Source organism: Arachis stenosperma, chromosome 4 (assembly GCF_014773155.1).
Source record: "Arachis stenosperma cultivar V10309 chromosome 4, arast.V10309.gnm1.PFL2, whole genome shotgun sequence".
Classification (NCBI taxonomy): Eukaryota; Viridiplantae; Streptophyta; class Magnoliopsida; order Fabales; family Fabaceae; genus Arachis; species Arachis stenosperma.
The window spans coordinates 115,443,451-115,462,133 of record NC_080380.1 but is presented as its reverse complement, the minus strand read 5'-3'; the positions used below and the strand labels follow the sequence as shown (position 1 = coordinate 115,462,133).

Sequence of the window (18,683 nt, the reverse complement as noted above, 5' to 3'; positions counted from 1 at the left end):
AGCTTCATGATTGCTCCAAGGTATTTAGCAACTTGCTCTTCAGTGACATACTCATCCTCTTCAGAGGAAGAATACTCATCAGAGCTTATGAAAGGCAGAAGTAAGTCCAATGGAATCTCTATGGTCTCATTTTGAGCCTCAGATTCCCATGGTTCCTCATTGGGGAACTCTATGGAGGTCAGTGTACGCCCATTGAGGTTTTCCTCAGTGGCGTCTACCTCCTCTCTTTCCTCTCCAGATTCGGCCATGGTTATGGCTTTGCACTCTCCTTTTGGATTTTCTTCTGTATTGCTTGGGAGAGTACTAGGAGGGAGTTCAGTAATTTTCTTGCTCAGCTGTCCCACTTGTGCCTCCAAATTCCGAATGGATGATCTTGTTTCAGTCATGAAACTTTGAGTGGTTTTGATTAGATCAGAGACCATGGTTGCTAAGTCAGAGGGGTTCTGCTTAGAATTCTCTGTCTGTTGCTGAGAAGATGATGGAAAAGGCTTGCCATTGCTAAACCTGTTTCTTCCACCATTATTGTTGTTGAAACCTTGTTGAGGTCTCTCTTGATTCTTCCATGAGAAATTTGGGTGATTTCTCCATGAAGAATTATAGGTGTTTCCATAGGGTTCTCCTAGGTAATTCACCTCTTCCATTGAAGGGTTCTCAGGATCATAAGCTTCTTCCTCAGATGAAGCATCCTTAGTACTGCTTGGTGCATTTTGCATTCCAGACAGACTTTGAGAAATCAAATTGACTTGTTGAGTCAATATCTTGTTCTGAGCCAGTATGGCATTCAGAGCATCAATCTCAAGAACTCCTTTCTTCTGACTTGTCCCATTGTTCACAGGATTTCTTTCAGAAGTGTACATGAATTGGTTATTTGCAACCATTTCAATGAGCTCTTGAGCTTCTGTAGGCGTCTTCTTCAGATGAAGAGATCCTCCAGCAGAGCTATCCAAAGACATCTTGGACAGTTCAGAGAGACCATCATAGAAAATACCTATGATGCTCCATTCAGAAAGCATGTCAGATGGACATTTTCTGATTAATTGTTTGTATCTTTCCCAAGCTTCATAGAGGGATTCTCCATCCTTCTGTCTGAAGGTTTGGACTTCCACTCTAAGCTTACTCAATTTTTGAGGTGGAAAGAACTTTGCCAAGAAGGCATTGACTAGCTTTTCCCATGGGTCCAGGCTTTCTTTAGGTTGTGAGTTCAACCATATTCTAGCTCTGTCTCTTACAGCAAAAGGGAATAGCATCAGTCTGTAGACCTCAGGGTCAACCCCATTAGTCTTGACTGTGTCACAGATTTGCAAGAACTCAGCTAAAAACTGATGAGGATCTTCCAATGGGTTTCCATGGAACTTGCAATTCTGTCGCATTAGAGAAACTAATTGAGGCTTAAGCTCAAAGTTGTTTGCTCTAATGGCAGGGATAGAGATGCTTCTCCCATAGAAATCGGGAGTAGGTGCAGTAAAGTCACCCAGCACCTTCCTTGCATTGTTGGCATTGTTGTTGTTTTCGGCTGCCATTGGTTCTTCTTCCTTGAAGAATTCGGTCAGGTCCTCTAAAGAGAGTTGTGCTTTGGCTTCTCTTAGCTTTCTCTTCAAGGTCCTTTCAGGTTCAGGGTCAGCTTCAGCAAGAATGCCTTTGTCTTTGTTCCTGCTCATATGAAAGAGAAGAGAACAAGAAAATGTGGAATCCTCTTTGTCACAGTATAGAGATTCCTTGAGGTGTCAGAGGAAAAGAAAAATGGAAGACAGAGGTAGAAAATTCGAACTTATCAAAGAAGAATGAGTTCGAATTTTGCATCAAGGAATAGTGTTAGTCCATAATTAGAAGGATGTGAGAAGAAAGGAAGTAATTTTCGAAAATTAAGTGAAAGATTTAAAAAAACATTTTGAAAAACACTAATTAATTTTCGAAAAAGTGGAAAAGAAATCAAGTGATTTTTGAAAAAAAAGGTTTTGAAATTAGAAATCAAAAAGATTTGATTGAAAACTATTTTGAAAAAGATGTGGTTAAGAAGAGATGATTGAAAAGATATGATTTGAAAACAATTTTAAAAGATATGATTTGAAAACAATTTTAAAAGATATGATTTTTTTTTAAAAATTTATGACTTGCCTAACAAGAAAAGATATGATTTAAACATTAAACCTTTCTCAACAGAAAAGGTAACAAACTTGAGATGTTCAATCAAATCATTAATTGTTAGTAAGTATCTTTGAAAAAGGAAAGAAATTGATTTTGAAAACATTTGATTGAAAAGATATGATTTGAAAAAGATTTGATTTTGAAAAACTTTGAAAACTTGAAAAAAAAATTGATTCGAAAAACAAAATCTTCCCCCTTGTGCCATCCTGGCGTTAAACGCCCAGAATGGTGCACATTCTGGCGTTTAACGCCCAAACTACTACCCTTTTGGGCGTTAAACGCCCAGCCAGGCACCCTGGCTGGCGTTTAAACGCCAGTCTGTCTTCTTCACTGGGCATTTTTTGAATGCCCAGCTTTTTCTGTATAATTCCTCTGCAGTATGTTCTGAATCTTCAATTCTCTGTATTATTGACTTGAAAAGACACAAATTAAAAATATTTTTGGATTTTTAATAATGAGGAATAATCAAAATGCAACTAAAATTAAATAACAATGCATGCAAGACACCAAACTTAGCAGTTTGTATACTACTGACACTAACAACATGAGAATGCATATGAGAAACACAAAACACTCAAGTAAATAGAATTCAAAGATCAAAACAAGGAAATCATCATGAACAACTTGAAGATTAGTGAAGACACATGCATAAATTCGAAAAATACAAGAAGAACAGAAACATGCAATTGACACCAAACTTAAAATGAGACACTAGACTTAAACAAGAAATATTTTTGGTTTTTATGATTTTGCAATTTTTTTGATTTTTCGAAAATTAAGTGAAAAGGAAATAAAGATATCAAAGTTCTTAGTGAGAATTCCAGGAATCATGCAATGTTAGTCTAAAGCTTTAGTCTAAAGGAATTAGACATAGCTAGCCAAGCTTCAGCAAGACATTGCATTCAAGAGCTAAATTGATGAAAATCAATCAGCTTTGGTGATGATAAGAACATCACCTTGAAACACTAGAATTCATTCTTAAGAACTCTGAAGAAAAATACCTAATCTAAGCAACAAGATGAACCGTCAGTTGTCCATACTCGAACAATCCCCGGCAACGGCGCCAAAAACTTGGTGCACGAAATTGCAATCACACTTTTGCAATCCCGCACAACTAACCAGCAAGTGCACTGGGTCGTCCAAGTAATACCTTACGTGAGTAAGGGTCGATCCCACGGAGATTGTTGGTATGAAGCAAGCTATGGTCACCTTGTAAATCTCAGTCAGGCAGACTCAAATGGGTATAGTGATAGACGAATAAAGCATAAAGATAAAGATAGAGATACTTATGTATATCATTGGTGAGAGCTTCAGACAAGCGTATGAAGATGCCTTCCCTTCCGTCTCTCTGCTTTCCTACTGTCTTCATCCAATCCTTCTTACTCCTTTCCATGGCAAGCTTATGCAAGGGTTTCACCGTTGTCAATGGCTACCTCCCATCCTCTCATTGGAAATGTTCAACGCACCCTGTCACGGCACGGCTATCCATCTGTCGGTTCTCAATCAGGCCGGAATAGAATCCAGTGATTCTTTTGCGTCTGTCACAACGCCCCGCCCTCAGGAGTTTGAAGCATGTCACAGTCATTCAATCATTGAATCCTACTCAGAATACCACAGACAAGGTTAGACCTTCCGGATTCTCTTGAATGCCGCCATCAGTTCTCGCCTATACCACGAAGATTCCGGTTAAAGAATCCAAGAGATATTCACTAGAGCCTTGGTTGCTTGTAGAACAAAAGTGGTTGTCAGTCACCTTGTTCATGAGTGAGAATGATGATGAGTGTCACGGATCATCACCTTCATCAAGTTGAAGAACAAGTGATATCTTGGACAAAGAACAAGCGGAATTGAATAGAAGAACAATAGTAATTGCATTAATACTCGAGGTACAGCAGAGCTCCACACCTTAATCTATGGTGTGTAGAAACTCCACCGTTGAAAATACATAAGAACAAGGTCCAGGCATGGCCGTGAGGCCAGCCCTCAAATGATCTAAGAACTAGATGTCCGAAGATGAAAAATACAATAGTAAAAGGTCCTATATATAGAGAACTAGTAGCCTAGGGTGTACAGAGATGAGTAAATGACATAAAAATCCACTTCCGGGCCCACTTGGTGTGTGCTTGGGCTGAGCAAATGAAGCATTTTCGTGTAGAGACTCTCCTTGGAGTTAAACGCCAGCTTTTATGCCAGTTTGGGCGTTTAACTCCCATTTGGGTGCCAGTTCCAGCGTTTAACGCTGGGATTTCTTGAGGTGACTTTGAACGCCGGTTTGGGCCATCAAATCTTGGGCAAAGTATGGACTATCATATATTGCTGGAAAGCCCAGGATGTCTACTTTCCAACGCCGTTGAGAGCGCGCCAATTGGGCTTCTGTAGCTCCTGAAAATCCACTTCGAGTGCAGGGAGGTCAGAATCCAACAGCATCTGCAGTCCTTTTGAGTCTCTGAATCAGATTTTTGCTCAGATCCCTCAATTTCAGCCAGAAAATACCTGAAATCACAGAAAAATACACAAACTCATAGTAAAGTCCAGAAAAGTGAATTTTAACTAAAAAATAATAAAAATATAATAAAAACTCAACTAAAGCTACCAAAAACATACTAAAAACAATGCCAAAAAGCGTATAAATTATCCGCTCATCATTACCCATGGAGATCGGTCAAATGACCTCCCCACACTTGAAGATTGCACCATCCTCGGTGCATGTAAAGAAGAGCAAGGTGGATAGGTTGTTACAACTGATGAGCTCCTTCAAAATGTTGTGCAGATGACTTGTTTGTTGCCCTATTTTGAGACCTTTCCCTTCTCCCTTCTTGGTGGTCAACCTAAAGGAAAGAAAAATAAAGAAAATTAAGCCCATAACAAAGATATGAAAGCAAATAGAACATAGGCGGGGGCTAATGCCAAATAAGGGTATGGTTCTCTACTACATGGTAGCTACAACATGTAGATGAGAAGACAATATAAGCTAAGGCATATTGGTGCACGAATTTGTGATTCGCACAACTAACCAGCAAGTGCACTGGGTCGTCCAAGTAATACCTTACGTGAGTAAGGGTCGATCCCACGGAGATTATTGGCTTGAAGCAATCAATGTTTATTTTATTTGTCTTAGTCAGGATGTCAACAAAATTGTTTGGATTACTTGAACAATAGAGTTACTTGTTTATAAAGGACTGGGGAATATGTTACTTGTTGTGCAGTAATGGAGAATATGTTGGAGTTTTGGAGATGCTTTGTCCTTTGACTTCAACTCTTCCTTGAAATCCTCTTCTCACACGCAGATTCCTTCCATGGCAAGCTCTATGTAGGGTGTCACCGTTGTCAGTGGCTACTTCCCATCCTCTCAGTGAAAACGTTCCTATGCTCTGTCACAGCACGGCTAATCATCTGTCGGTTCTCAATCAGGTTGGAATAGAATCCATTGATTCTTTTGCGTCTGTCACTAACGCCCAGCCCTCAGGAGTTTGAAGCACGTCACAGTCATTCAATCCCAGAATCCTACTCGGAATACCACAGACAAGGTTTAGACTTTCCGGATTCTCATGAATGCCGCCATCAATCCGGCCTATACCACGAAGATTCTGTTGGGGAATCTAAGAGATATTCATTCAGTCTGATGTAGAACGGAGGTGGTTGTCAGGCACACGTTCATGGATTGAGGAAGGTGATGAGTGTCACGGATCATCACCTTCTTCACAATTAAGCGCGAATAAACATCTTAGATAAGAACAAGCGTGTTTGAATGGAAAACAAAGGAATTGTATTAAATCATCGAGACGCTGCAGAGCTCCTCACCCCCAACAATGGAGTTTAGAGACTCATGCCGTCACAAAGTATGTAATTCAGATCTGAAAATGTCATGAGGTACAAGATAAGTCTGTAAAAGTTGTTTAAATAGTAAACTAGCAACCTAGGTTTACAGAAAATGAATAACTAAGATAATTGGTGCAGAAATCCCTTCTGGGGCCCACTTGGTGTGTGCTGGGCTGAGACTAAAGCTTTCCACGTGTAAAGACCTTTCTTGGCGTCAAACTTCAGATTATGACGTGTTTTGGGCGTTCAACTCCGGATCATGACGTTTTTCTGGCGTTTAACTCCAGACAGCAGCATGAACTTGGCGTTTAACGCCAAGTTACGTCGTCTATCCTTGCGCAAAGTATAGACTATTATATATTGCTGGAAAGCCCTGGATGTCTAATTTCCAACGCCGTTGAGAGCGCGCCAATTGGACTCCTGTAGCTCCAGAAAATCCATTTCGAGTGCAGGGAGGTCAGGATCCAACAGCATCAGCAGTCCTTTTTCAGCCTAAGTCAGATTTTTGCTCAACTCCCTCAATTTCAGTCAGAAAATACCTGAAATCACAGAAAAATACACACACTCATAGTAAAGTCCAGAAATATGATTTTTGCTTAAAACTAATATTATTTTACTAAAAACTAATTGAAACATACTAAATCTACATGAAATTACCCCCAAAAGCGTACAAAATATCCGCTCATCACAACACCAAACTTAAACTGTTGCTTGTCCTCAAGCGACTAGATGAATAAAATAGGTTCTAACAGAAATTAAGAAGTAATATTTCAGAGTTTTAAATGAAGCTCAGATTCTTATTAGATGAGCGGGGCTTGTAGCTTTTTGTTTCTGAACAGTTTTGGCATCTCCCTGTACCTTTTGAATTTCAGAATGATTGGCATCCTTAGGAACTCGGAATTCAGATAGTATTATTGACTCTCCTAGTGTAGTATGTTGATTCTTGAACACAGTTATTTTATGAGTCTTGGCCGTGGCCCTAAGCACTTTGTTTTCCAGTATTACCACCGGATACATAAATGCCACAGACACATAACTGGGTGAACCTTTTCAGATTGTGACTCAGCTTTGCTAGAGTCCCCAGTCAGTGGTGTCCAGAGCTCTTAAGCACACTCTTTTGCTTTGGATCACGACTTTAACCACTCAGTCTCAAGCTTATAACTTGGACCTGCATGCCACAAGCATATGGTTGGGACAGCTTGGTTTAGCCGCTTAGGCCTGGATTTTATTTCCTTGGGCCCTCCTATCCATTGATGCTCAAAGCCTTGGATCCCTATTTTACTCTTGGCTAGTGCTCATGGCTTGTTGTTTTTTTTTTTTTTTTTTTTTGAACTGCTTTTTCTTGCTTCAAGAATCAATTTCATGATTTTTCAGATCATCAATAATATTTTTCGTGTTCCTCATCCTTTCAGGAGCCAATATTCATCAAATTCAAAGTACATATTATGCACTGTTCAAGCATTCATTCAGAGAACAAAAGTATTGCCACCACATATAATTAATTATAAATTTTTATTAAGAACTCGAAAATATAAATTACTTCTTTATTCTAAAAAAAATCTACTACTTTATTCATGCCTGATGATGATGAGAAAAATAAATTATCGCTTAAATGGAAATAAAATCAAGATAGATAAACTAAATATCTCCTAAGGTAAAATCCTATAATAACACTATCACAGAGTTAAAGCTGGAATTAGAACGTAACAACCTGTATTTTGGGAAGTGGATGTTCCTCTAGTCTGTGGGGTGCCTTCAAGAATAAGTTTCTGACGCTTCAGCTCCCTTAAGTTCACATCCTTGCTCTTCCTGTTCTCTTAGGTGCCATGATCTTAATGAGTTTTAGCTCAGTGATCATGGCAAAAATCTACTACTTTATTCATGCCTGATGATGATGAGAAAAATAAAATATCGCTTAAATGGAAATAAAATCAAGATAGATAAACTAAATATCTCCTAAGGTAAAATCCTATAATAACACTATCACAGAGTTAAAGCTGGAATTAGAACGTAACAACCTGTATTTTGGGAAGTGGATGTTCCTCTAGTCTGTGGGGTGCCTTCAAGAATAAGTTTCTGACGCTTCAGCTCCCTTAAGTTCACATCCTTGCTCTTCCTGTTCTCTTAGGTGCCATGATCTTAATGAGTTTTAGCTCAGTGATCATGGCAAATCACACCAAACTTAAACTGTTGCTTGTCCTCAAGCAAAAGAAAGGAAAAGAGAGGAGTAGAAGGAAAGGCATTTTCACATAAAGATAAGATGAGTTGAAAAAGATATGAGAAGAAATTAAAAAATATTTGAAAAAGAATTGGATTGGAAAAAGATTTGTGTTTATGAATTAAGATACATTTGATATTTTTGAAAGAGGGATTTTAGAAATTAGGGTTCTTAGAAAACCAATTTGATTTTGAAGGATGACATTTTGAAACATGTTTATGCAAGAAATCATGAATTGAAACTTAAAAATTTAGAAAATTTGTAAAGAAAAACGAATTTTTACCTCCTCCCACCATCCTGGCGTTGAACGCCCACATGGTGCATGTTTTGGGCGTTCAACGCCCACATGTTGCTTCTCCTGGGCGTTCAACGCCCATTTGGTGCTTCTTTCTGGCGTTGAACGCCAGAAAGTCCTTCGTCACTGGGCGTTTTTTTGAACGCCCAGGATGCTAGTAGACTGGCGTTAAACGCCCAGAAGGTGCATCTTTCTGGCGTTTAACGCCCAGAAGATGCTCCTTTCTGGCGTTTAACGCCCAGATGGCTACCCTTACTGGCGTTAAACGCCCAGTGGGAGCTTCTTTTGGGCGTTTAACGCCCAAAGTATTTCTTACTGGCTTTTTCACGCCAGTGAGCTTCCAAATTTCCCTGTAACCCTGTGACTTCCACCAATTGCTATTTTACCTTGAAGAGATTTGGACCTATACCTGTAAAAAAAGAATATTTATATAATTAGTAAATATACTTTGTAAATGGCTGGGTTGCCTCCCAGCAAGCGCTTCTTTATTGTCTTTAGCTGGACTACTACTGAGCTCTAATCAAGTCTCAGTTTTGAGCATTCTTGCTCAAAATTTCCTTCAAGATAGTGTTTGACTCTTTGTCCATTAACAATGAACTTTTTGTTAGAGTCACTATCCTGAAGTTCTATGTATCCATATGGTGATACGCTTGTGATTACATATGGACCTCTCCACCGGGATTTTAATTTCCCAGGGAATAATTTGAGCCTTGAATTAAATAACAGAACTTTCTGTCCTGGCTCAAAGACTCTGGATGACAATTTCTTATCATGCCATCTTTTTGCTTTCTCTTTGTAAATTTTTGCATTTTCGAAAGCATTGAGTCTAAATTCCTCTAGCTCATTTAACTGGAGTAATCGTCTTTCTCCAGCTAACTTGGCATCAAGGTTCAGGAATCTGGTTGCCCAGTAGGCCTTGTGTTCCAGTTCCACTGGCAAGTGACACGCCTTTCCATACACTAGCTGGTATGGAGAGGTCCCTATGGGGGTCTTAAATGCTGTTCTGTATGCCCACAGAGCATCATCCAAGCTTCTTGCCCAATCCTTTCTACGGTTAATTACAGTCCGTTCCAGAATTCTTTTGAGTTCTCTATTTGAGACTTCAGCTTGCCCATTAGTTTGTGGATGATATGGAGTAGCCACCCTGTGGTTAACTCCATAACGAACCAGAGCAGCATAAAGCTGTTTATTGCAGAAATGAGTGCCCCCATCACTAATTAACACTCTAGGGATACCAAATCTGCTGAAGATGTGTTTCTGGAGGAATTTTAACACTGTTTTAGTATCATTGGTGGGTGTTGCAATAGCCTCCACCCATTTGGATACATAATCCACTGCCACCAGAATATAAGTGTTTGAGTATGATGGTGGGAAGGGTCCCATGAAATTAATGCCCCATACATCAAACAACTCAATCTCCAAGATTCCTTGTTGAGGCATGGCATAACTGTGAGGTAGGTTGCCTGATCTTTGGCAACTGTCACAGTTAAGCACAAATGCTCGGGAATCTTTATAGAGAGTAGGCCAGTAGAAGCCACTTTGGAGGACTCTTGTGGCTGTTCGCTCACTTCCAAAATGTCCTCCATACTGTGATCCATGGCAATGCCAAAGGATCTTCTGTGCTTCCTCTTTAGGCACACATCTACGGATTACTCCGTCTGCACATCTCTTGAAGAGATATGGTTCATCCCAAAGGTAGTACTTTGCATCTGTGATTAATTTCTTTGATTGCACCCTACTGTACTCTTTGGGTATGAATCTCACTGCCTTGTAGTTTGCAATGTCTGCAAACCATGGCACTTCCTGGATGGCAAACAGTTGCTCATCCGGAAAGGTTTCAGTGATTTCAGTGAGAGGGAGGGACGCCCCTTCTACTGGTTCTATTCGGGACAGGTGATCTGCTACTTGATTTTTTGTCCCTTTTCTGTCTCTTATTTCTATATCGAACTCTTGCAGAAGCAACACCCATCTTATAAGTCTGGGTTTTGAATCCTGCTTTGTGAGTAGATATTTAAGAGCAGCATGATCAGTGTACACAATCACCTTTGATCCTACTAAATAGGATCTAAATTTGTCAATGGCGTAAACCACTGCAAGCAGTTCTTTTTCTGTGGTTGTGTAATTCTTCTGTGCGTCATTTAGAACACGGCTAGCATAATAAATGACGTGCAGAAGCTTGTCATGCCTTTGTCCCAACACTGCACCAATAGCATGGTCACTGGCATCACACATCAACTCAAATGGTAAAGTCCAGTCTGGTGCAGAGATGATTGGTGCTGTAACCAATTTAGCTTTCAGAGTCTCAAATGCCTGCAGACACTCTTTATCAAAGATAAATGGCGTGTCAGCAGCTAGCAGGTTGCTCAGAGGTTTGGCGATTTTTGAAAAATCCTTTATAAACCTCCTATAGAATCCTGCATGCCCCAGAAAGCTTCTGATTGCCTTAACATTAGCAGGTGGTGGCAATTTTTCAATTACTTCTACCTTAGCTTGGTCCACCTCTATTCCCTTGTTCGAAATTTTGTGCCCAAGGACAATTCCTTCAGTCACCATAAAGTGACATTTTTCCCAGTTTAAAACCAGGTTAGTCTCTTGGCATCTTTTCAGAACAAGTGCTAAATGGTTAAGGCAGGAGCTGAATGAGTCCCCAAATACTGAAAAGTCATCCATGAAGACTTCCAGAAATTTTTCCACCATATCAGAGAAAATGGAGAGCATGCACCTCTGAAAGGTTGCAGGTGCATTACACAGGCCAAATGGCATCCTTCTGTATGCAAATACTCCAGATGGGCATGTGAACGCTGTTTTCTCCTGATCCTGGGGATCTACTGCAATTTGATTATAACCTGAATATCCATCCAAGAAGCAGTAGTATTCATGACCTGCTAGTCTTTCTAGCATTTGGTCTATGAATGGTAAAGGAAAATGATCCTTTTCTGGTGGCTGTATTGAGTCTTCTATAATCAATACACATACGCCACCCTGTAACTGTTCTTGTAGGAACCAGTTCATTTTTTTCATTATGAACCACTGTCATGCCTCCCTTCTTAGGGACAACTTGGACAGGGCTTACCCAGGGGCTGTCAGAAATGGGATAAATAATCCCAGCCTCTAGTAATTTAGTGACCTCCTTCTGCACCACTTCTTTCATAGCTGGATTCAACCGCCTTTGTGGTTGGACCACTGGTTTGGCGTCATCCTCCAACAAGATCTTGTGCATGCATCTGGCTGGGCTAATGCCCTTAAGATCACTGATGGACCACCCAAGAGCTGTCTTGTGTGTCCTTAGCACTTGAATTAGTGCTTCCTCTTCCTGTGGCTCTAAGGTAGAGCTTATAATTACAGGAAAGGTATCACCTTCTCCCAGAAATGCATATTTCAAGGATGGTGGTAATGGTTTGAGTTCGGGTTTTGGAGGTTTCTCCTCTTCTTGAGGGATTTTCAGAGGTTCTATTATCTTCTCTGACTCCTCCAAATCAGGCTGAACATCTTTAAATATGTCCTCTAGCTCTGATTCGAGACTCTCAGCCATATTGACCTCTCTTACCAGAGAGTCAATAATATCAACACTCATGCAGTCATTTGGGTGTCTGGATGTTGCATTGCTTTGACAACATTCAACTTGAACTCCTCCTCATTGACTCTCAAGGTTACTTCCCCTTTTTGGACATCAATGAGGGTTCGGCCAGTTGCTAGGAAAGGTCTTCCTAGAATGAGAGTTGCACTCTTGTGCTCCTCCATTTCCAGCACCACAAGTCAGTAGGAAAGGCAAATGGCCCAACCTTGACAATCATGTCTTCAATCACGCCTGATGGGTACTTAATGGAGCCATCAGCAAGTTGAAGACATATCCTGGTTTGTTTAATTTCTTCAGTTAAACCAAGCTTTCTGATAGTAGATGCAGGTATTAAGTTGATACTTGCCCCAAGATCACATAAAGCTTGCTTGGTACAATTACCCTCTAATGTGCATGGTATCATAAAGCTCCCAGGATCTTTAAGCTTCTCAGGTAAGCTTTTCAGAATGACTGCACTGCATTCTTCAGTGAGGTAGACTTTTTCAGTTTCCCTCCAATCCTTCTTATGACTTGAGATTTCTTTCATGAACTTAGCATAAGAAGGTATTTGCTCAAGTGCTTCTGCAAACGGAATCTTTATTTCAAGAGTCCTGAGATAGTCTGCAAAGCGGGCAAATTGCTTATCCTGTTCCACTTGGCGGAGTTTTTGAGGATAAGGCATTTTGGCTTTGTATTCCTCAACCTTAGTTGCTGCAGGTTTGTTACCTACAGAAGTGGGTTGGAAAGCCTTTTTAGAAAGGTCAGCACTTGTATGTGACTGATTCCCCATTGGCATTTGAATGCCAGTGGTGGGGGCTGGAGTGGCGTTAGACGCCACTTCCTTGTTTGTTACCGGCGTTTGAACGCCAGAACCATGTTCCCTTTGGGCGTTCAACGCCAGATCTATGCTTGTTTCTGGCGTTGAACGCCAGGAATGAGCATGATCTGGGCGTTCAGCGCCAGCTTTATTCCTCTCTGGGCTCTGACTGTCCTCAGAGGGATTTTGAGTATCCTCTTGTTCATTTCTTGGTTTCCTGCTGCTTTGAAGTGAGGTATTTAATGTTTTCCCACTCCTTAATTGAACTGCTTGGCATTCTTCTGTTATTTGTCTTGACAGTTGCTTTTCTGTCTGCTTTAATTGTACTTCCATGTTCCTGTTAGCCATTCTTGTTTCCTGTAATATTTCCTTGAATTCGGCTAGCTGCTGAGTTAGAAAGTCTAATTGCTGATTGAATTCATTAGCCTGATCCACTGGACTGAGTTCTGCAGTTACTGTTTTAGCTTCTTCTTTCATAGAGGATTCACTGCTTAGGTACAGATGCTGATTTCTGGCAACTGTGTCAATAAGCTCTTGAGCTTCTTCAATTATTTTTCTCATATGTATAGATCCACCAGCTGAGTGGTCTAGAGAAATCTGAGCTTTTTCTGTAAGCCCATAGTAGAAGATGTCTAATTGCACCCATTCTGAAAACATTTCAGAGGGGCATTTTCTTAGCATCTCTCTGTATCTCTCCCAAGCATCATAAAGAGATTCATTATCTCCTTGTTTGAAGCCTTGGATGTTTAGCCTTAGCTGTGTCATCCGTTTGGGAGGGAAATAGTGATTCAGGAATTTTTCTGACAGCTGTTTCCATGTTTTTATGCTGCTTTTAGGCTGGTTATTTAACCACCTCTTAGCTTGATCTTTTACAGCAAATGGAAATAATAATAATCTGTAGACATCCTGATCTACTTCCTTATCATGTACTGTATCAGCAATTTGCAGAAATTGTGCCAGAAACTCTGTAGGTTCTTCATGTGGAAGACCAGAGTACTGGCAGTTTTGCTGCACCATGATAATGAGCTGAGGATTCAGCTCAAAGCTACTAACTCCAATGGAGGGTATACAGATACTACTCCCATATGAAGCAGTAGTGGGGTTAGCATATGACCCCAGAGTCCTCTTGGATTGTTCATTCATAGGTGCTTCCATGTTGGATTGAACAATAGAGTTATTTGTTTATAAAGGATTGTGGAATAAATAAAATGGAATATATATATATAAAAAAAAATATTTTGAAAATACTTTGTGAAAATTTTCCGAAAAATTTGAAATTGAAATTTGGATTTTATATTAAAAATTTTGAAAAAGTAGTTTTTAAAATTGGTTAGAAAATAATTTTTTTTTTGAATTTTGAATTTTATGATGAAAGAGAAAAACATACAAAAGACACAAGATTTAAAATTTTTAGATTTAGTGCTCCTTATTTTCGAAAATTTTTTTTGGAGGGAAAACACCAAGGAACACCAAACTTAAAAATTTTAAGATCAAGACACAAAAAAAATCCAAGAACACCTTGAAGATTCACAAGAACACCAAGAACAAAAGAAAGAACACCAAACTTAAAATTTTTAGAAAACTTTAAGAAAATTTTCGAAAATTATAAAGAGATTAACAAGAAAACACCAAACTTAAAGTTTGGCACAAGATTCAATCAAGAAAAAATATTTTTGAAAAAAAGATTTTCAAAAGAACTGGTGCCCAATTGCCAAGAACACAAGCCAACGCTATAACCAACTGATTTAAAAATGTAACGTATTTTAAAGATGTATTATTTTTATGGATAAAATAAATTTTTGAAAACTAATGTTTGAAAAAGCACAAGAAAAACAAAAAGACACAGAACAAGAAAAATTAAAGATCAAACAAGAAAAATAAACATGACAACTTGAAGATCAATGAAGAACAAAGAACACAAGTCGAAAATTTTAAAGAAAAATATAAGATATGCAATTGACACCAAACTTAGAACAAGACACTAAACTCACGAAAATTAGCAACTAATAACGAAAAATAATAAATTTTGAAAAGAAATTTTTGAAAAGAAACTATCCTATCAAGATTTAATGACTCTATAACAATAAAAATAAAAAATAAATTACTCCTAATCTAAGAAATAAAATAAGCCTTCAATTGTCCAAACTCAATAATCCCCAGCAACGGCGCCAAAAACTTGGTGCACGAATTTGTGATTCGCACAACTAACCAGCAAGTGCACTGGGTCGTTGGTGCACGAAATTGCAATAACACTTTTGCAATCCCGCACAACTAACCAGCAAGTGCACTGGGTCGTCCAAGTAATACCTTGCGTGAGCAAGGGTCGATCCCACGGAGATTGTCGGCTTGAAGCAAGCTATGGTTATCTTGTAAATCTTAGTCAGGATATCAGAAATTATCAGGATTGATTGTGAAAAGCAAAAGAACATGAAATGGTTACTTGTTTTGCAGTGATGGAGAATAGGTTGAGGTTTGGAGATGCTCCATCTTCTGAATCTCTGCTTTCCTACTGTCTTCTTCATCAAACACGCAAGTCTCCTTCCATGGCAAGCTGTGTGTAGGGTTTCACCGTTGTCAGTGGCTACCTCCCATCCTCTCATTGGAATGATTCCTAATGCCCTGTCACGGCACGGCATTCCATATGTCGGTTCTCAATCAGACCGGAGTAGAATCCAGTGATTCTTTTGGCGTCTGTCACTAACGCCCCGCCTTCAGGATTGAAGCACGTCACAGTCATTCAGTCATTGAATCCTACTCAGAATACCACAGACAAGGTTTAGACCTTCCGGATTCTCTTGATGCCGCCATCAGTCTAGCTTATACCACGAAGATTCCGATAAAAGAATCCAAGAGTATACTTAATCTAAGGTAGAACAGAGGTGGTTGTCAGGCACATGTTCATAGTTGAGAATGATGATGATTGTCACTGATCATCACATTCATCCGGATTAAGACAAGTATTATCTTAGAATGGAAGCAAGCATGATTGAATGAGAAACAGTAGTAATTGCATTAATCCATCAAGACACAGCAAGCTCCTCACCCCCAACCATGGGGTTTTAGAGACTCATGCTGTGGAAGAAAGGTGTACAATGTCATAAGGTCGCATTTCCTTCTGATTACAAAGTCAAAAGGTCCTATAAGTAGTAAACTAGTATCCTAAGGTTTACAGAAATGAGTAAATGACAGAAAAATCCACTTCCGGGCCCACTTGGTGTGAGCTTGGGCTGAGCATTGAAGCTTTTATAGAGACATTTTCTGGAGTTAAACGCCAGTTCTCATGCCAGTTTGGGCGTTTAACTCCAAGTTTTATGCCAGTTCCGGCGTTTAACGCTGGAATTTCTGAGGCCGGTTTGCTACGCAGGTTTGGGCCATCAAATCTTGGGCAAAGTATGGACTATTATATATTGCTGGAAAGCCCTGGATGTCTACTTTCCAACGCCGTTGAGAGCGCGCCAATTGGGCTTCTGTAGCTCCAGAAAATCCTTCGAGTGCAGGGAGGTCAGAATCCAACAGCATCTGCAGTCCTTTTCAGTCTCTGGATCAGATTTTTGCTCAGAACCTTCAATTTCAGTCAGAAAATACCTGAAATCACAGAAAAACACACAAACTCATAGTAAAGTCCAGAAAGTGAATTTTTAATTAAAACTAATAAAAATATACTAAAAACTAACTAAAGATACTAAAACATAAAAACAATGCCAAAAAGTGTACAAATTTTCCGCTCATCACAACACCAAACTTAAATTGTTGCTTGTCCCCAAGCAACTGAAATCAAAATAGGATAAAAAGAAGAGAATATACTATAGATTCCAAAATATCAAAGAAACATAGTTCCAATTAGATGAGCGGGACTAGTAGCTTTTTGCCTCCGAACAGTTTGGCATCTCACTCTATCCTTTGAAGTTCAGAATGATTGGCATCTATGAGAACTCAGAACTCAGATAATGTTATTGATTCTCCTAGTTAAGTATAATGATTCTTGAGCATAGCTAATATGAGTCTTGGCTGTGGCCCAAAGCACTCTGTCTTCCAGTATTACCACCGATACACACATGCCACAGACACATAATTGGTGAACCTTTTCAGATTGTGACTCAGCTTTGCTAAAGTCCCCAATTAGAGGTGTCCAGGGTTCTTAAGCACACTCTTGTTGCCTTGGATCACAACTCTATTTCTTTTCTTTTTCTTTTTCTTTTCTCTTTTTTTTTTCGAAATTTTTTTTTTGTATTCACTGCTTTTTCTTGCTTCAAGAATCAATTTGATGATTTTTCAGATCCTCAATACAGTTCTCTTTCCCTCATTCTTTCAAGAGCCAACAAATTAACATTCTTAAAAACAACAAATTCAAGAGACATATGCACTATTCAAGCATTCATTCAGAAAACAAAAGTATTGTCACCACATCAAACTAATTCAAATAGTTTCAGAGATAAATTTTGAAACCTTGTACTTCTTGTTCTTTTGTGATTAAAGCATTTTTCTTTTAAGAGAGGTGATGGATTCATAGGACATTCATAACTTTAAGGCATAACTTTAATTTTATTAATATGAATTAAAACAAGACTCAAATAGATATAGAATGAGACTAGAAAAAAACGAAAAATAAAACAAAATAAAGGAAAATAAAAAAAAACGAAAAACAGAGGCTCCTAATGATAGAGGTTTTCACAGAGTTAGGACTCAACAACCTTGATTTTGAGAAGTGGATCTCCCTCAGCTTGAGAGGAGAGCTTTTGCGTTTCAACTCTTGGAGTTCACGCCCCTGCTTCTCTTGTTCCTTCAGCAATTTGCAGAGCATGCAATTCTGATTCTGCTGTTCTTCCTTCAGTTGCTCCATAGTCTCTGCAGCTTGTTAATATGCTTCTAGCTGGACCAGTAGTCAATTCTTGGGAATTCAGGGAGGAATCCTGCGCCCTCCTCTTGATGGAGTTGTCTTGCACTTGTCCTTCCATTGACTTCTTGGTGATTGGGTGTTCAATGGGTATGAACTCATCTACTCCCATCTTCACCCCAGCCTCTTTACAGAGCAAGGAAATCAAGCTTGGGTAAGCCAGTTTGGCCTCAGTGGAATTCTTATTTGCAATGGTGATCTCACAAGCAATCACATGAACCTCCACTTCTTTTTCCAAGCATAATGCAGTGAATCATCACTGCCTCTTGATGGTGACCTCAGAACGTTGCTAGTGGGCAATATGGAACGCCCAATAAAGTCTAGCCACCTCTGCAATTGGCTTGAGGTCTCCCCTCTTGAGTTGGTTTGGGACACCCTTTGAATTGGTTATCCACTTAGTCCAGGGAGGCAGATGTCCTCTAGAACTTGATCCAAACCTTTATCTACTCTCACCATCCTCCTATTGAAGGAATCAGGATCATCTTGTAGTTGAGGTAGTTTGAAGATTTCTCTTATTTTGTCCAGATGGAAGTACATAACTTTCCCTCTGACCATGGTTCTGTGGTATGGTAAGCGGTTCCAGTCATTCTTTGCTTATCTGTTAGCCACAGATTTGAGTAGAATTCCTGAACCATGTTCCTTCCAACCTTTGTCTCAGGATTGGTCAGAACTTCCCAACCTCTGTTTCGAATTTGCTCTTGGATCTCCGGATATTCATCTTCTTCAGATCAAATTTAACTTCCGGGATCACTGACCTCAGACCCATTATTTTGTGATAATGGTCTTCATGTTCTTTGGTTAAGAACTTCTCTCATTCCAAAGATTCTTTGGATTAGTCTCTTTCTTTCCTCTTGAGTTGGTTTGTTTTCCCTTGGGCCCATGATCTTGATAGATCTTAGCTTAGTGATCACGGAAAAGCACACCAAACTTAGAGGTTTT

General features: G+C 39.4%; 1 non-coding gene across 1 annotated transcript; it reads left to right on the top strand.

Moving 5' to 3' along the window:
• Positions 1-1,011: 1,011 nt before the first annotated feature.
• LOC130977371 (small nucleolar RNA R71) lies at positions 1,012-1,115 on the top strand. Its single transcript, XR_009085064.1, has one exon. It is a non-coding gene; the product is annotated as a small nucleolar RNA R71 (small nucleolar RNA).
• The last annotated feature ends 17,568 nt before the right edge of the window (positions 1,116-18,683 follow it).